Raw genomic sequence first — 3,461 nt, 5'->3', positions numbered from 1 at the left:
CACACACACACACACACACACACACACACACACACACACACACACACCAAGCATGGATCTGAACAGCTTTAAACAAAAAGTAGCTACATTTTTACACCTCTAAGCTCGCATCATTTGGAGTTTTCCTGGTTTGTCAAAGAGTTTGTCAGTTTTCCGTCGGCTTCATAGCATCTTCCATACATTTTTCAGCATCTAATGCATTCCACAATTTTTGTGCTATTTCAACAACTCATATATCAAAACATTCAGCTCATTTATGACAATCCTGCTATGAATTTTGGTATTTCAACTATTTTTACTTTTTCAGCTATTTCCCTTTTTTAGCCAATTCTTCACCATTGAAAATGAATGGAGCCGTTTTCAACGTCCTTAAAAACCTTTAAAATGTTTCTAAACCTTTACAGAACCTTCCCTATTTTGTTCTGGTTTTGCTCTTTAACTTCCTTCTGCTAATTTTAGCTACTTATTTTTGTTAATTTTAGCTTTTCTCTGTTACTGCGGCAAAAAATTATCTTGCTATTCTGCTTTTTTCTATTTTTTGAGCTTTTTTCTGCTAATTTGTGCTAATTCTGCTTTATACAGACACTTTCTGCTATTTTAAGCTGTTATTAGCTAAAGTTAGCTTTTTAAGCTATATACACAGTTTTTGTTGCTATTGCGACTTTTTTCTGCTACGTTCTGCAACCTTGTGCAACTTATGCTTCTTTTTGATAATTAAAGAGTTTTCAGCTACTTTTTAGCTGTTTTACAGAGAAGTTTGGCTGTTTTAGCTATTTGTCACTTTTTTGTACTTTTGCGGATTTCTCTGCTAATTTTAAATATTTTACAGCACTTTTAATATGTGGGTGCTAATTACAACTTGTGGCTGCTGCGATTAGCTTATTTTATGCTAATTTTAGTTTTTTTGCTATTTTAATTTTAAATCTGCTTCTATTTGCTATTCTTTTGCATTTTACTATGGTTTGTGATTTTTCTCTGCTAATTTGTTATTTATGCTTCTTACAGATGTTTTCTGCTATATTCAGCAATTTTAGCTTTTAGCTGTTTTCTGCTTTTTCAACTATATTTTTGCGTCTTTTTACTGTTTTTCTGCAAAGTTAGGCTTTTTTCTTCTTTCAACTGTTAAAATTTGAACTCTCATTAATATTTCTACCAATAAATATATTTTCAGCTCAACTTCAGCAGTGTTCTGCTTAAGTTTTCAGCAAGAAGCATTCACACAAGCATTTTTGCAGGAAATGCAATTTCTCTAGTTTGTAAAAGCTTTCACGCCAGAATTTTAAACAAAAGACCATCTTCTGTTGAGAAAGTTTTGGTCAAACTTTATCTTGCATATTCTCTGCAGTGTTGTGAGTGACTCTCAGCTACTACCACACCAAATTTCAGCTCGGTGTCGCGCTCTGTGGCGATCGTACCCAGGATTGTAAACAAACACAAGGAGATTAAAAGAAAACCTTTAATAAGTAAAACAAAAAGTGGGTGAAGAAACAACTAACTACCGTATTTATTTAAGTATAATACGTAAAATTTAATCCATAAAATCATCCACAAAGTTGGAGGGTAGTATTATACTCAGATAAATATTTTTACTTATGTATTTTAACTGAAATATTGGCTTCATTCACAAATTGCCTGAGTCCGGAAATGAGGCCACGACGTAAAAAGCAGTTAAAACGAGCTCACCTCTGACACTCCTCCGTGCGTCAGAGCGAGATAATAACAGATCCAGGCAGGGGAAAAAGGGGAAAAAGGGGAAAAAGCAGTCCTGCAGCTTAGTAATGATAACGAACTCATGACATTAGCGTGTGACCGAGCCGCTGCTCGAACAACAACAAACACATATTCGTCTGTAATGGCTAACGTCTACCGGTGTTCTGAAAAAGTTTGTATCCCTGAAAAAACGTTTCCCCACCAGAGGGGGGCGCTCGCGAGTAGGAAGTAATCTGCTTTTCCCCCACAAGATGGTCCAAATCTCATGTGAAGTCTCTGACTTTTGTGTTGGCGCCTCCTGGTGGACTATGTGTAAAATGCCAGAATTCATATGACGCTGCTACAGCTGATATAAATTTGTTGTCAAAATACCTTTTAGTACATATGTTGTTAAAATAAAATGAACAGTCCTATGATCATTTTACTGATATGTATAAAGACTACAAAGGCTGAAAAATCTTGAAGTCTGTATGAAATTGGAGGTAGTTTGAGGATTAAATTTTTATACTTTTTAAGCTCAAAAAGGGGGGTCGTATTATACACGAATAAATACGGTACTTTTGTCTAGGCTAATGTTGATTAGCTGTGGCAGCCATCTTGACTTGGGTTGACTCTAAAAACTATTTATCTGCTCACTCCATGAGATATTTTATGGTGCAGATAAAAAACGCACTATGGACTCTACTGTACAGCCCCTGTGAGATAAATGAACATTGATCACTTTAAAAACCACTTTCTTTTTCAAATGTAAGAGTTTTAAAATGATCAAACAGCCCCAGGCTCCGAACATCATAAAGAGACCGTTTTTACTTTATAAAAGCTGCAGTTGCTTAGCAACAGACGCCTAATGAAGCTTTCATTGGTGGTAATAAAGCAGACAGAGACTGACGGCTGCATGCAGAGTTTACACTTCACTGCCAGATTAGGGATGTCCCAATCTGGATGTTTTTATTTTTCCTGATCCAGGATCATCTCAAAGCATCTCCTCTTCTCTGCGTGTGCTTCGGTGCAAACGGCTTGTGGTTCTGTTGGGTTCTGCTGGGTTGCAGCTTCTTTTCATCAAATAAAATCATTCCAGCGAGGCGTAGCAACGAGGCAGTCACATCAATAAATAACGTGTCAGTTATTGTGTCATGCTGCTCGACATGAAGAGTTTATTTCAGCTTCAAATTTAACAAAACATTATATATATTATTGATCGGAACCTGACCTTTTGTCGACCATGTTTCTGCTGTAATAATTAAATGCTGAATAGATCAGTTTGATTTGTACTGACTGGCTTTTTTGCCATTATTAAAAAATATTACAGCTATTATTTCAATGTAGGCCCACACGTACATTACATATTTATTTTGGAAGCAATAAAGGTGTACGGGACATAGTTATGCTTCTAAACAACCACAGATGTAAATTTCATGGTACTGAGAGAGGGAGAGTCAAGACATTCTGGATAAACGATGACGCTTACAAGCTAGCTCTAACTAGCTAGAACATTAATTTTGGACAATAACCATCGTTCAGCTGTTTTAAATTAAACCAAAGCACGCTGACAAACAGGAGAAYGTAGAAATTACTGAAAATGATGGAGGAAAACTTCAGCTTTAGCCTTTTAGCTTTTGTGTTAGCTCCCAAGCTAATACAGTAATATTAGTTTGGGAGCTAACGCCTTCTGTTTTGTTTGGGTTAGCATTACGGCAAGTTAGTAGGCTAGTTAGTTGTCCCATATATATATATATATATATATATATATA

Source organism: Austrofundulus limnaeus, unplaced genomic scaffold (genome assembly GCF_001266775.1).
Source record: "Austrofundulus limnaeus strain Quisiro unplaced genomic scaffold, Austrofundulus_limnaeus-1.0 Scaffold464, whole genome shotgun sequence".
Classification (NCBI taxonomy): domain Eukaryota; kingdom Metazoa; phylum Chordata; class Actinopteri; order Cyprinodontiformes; family Rivulidae; genus Austrofundulus; species Austrofundulus limnaeus.
The sequence above is the reverse complement of the archived record's forward strand: the minus strand, read 5'-3'. Positions refer to the sequence as shown.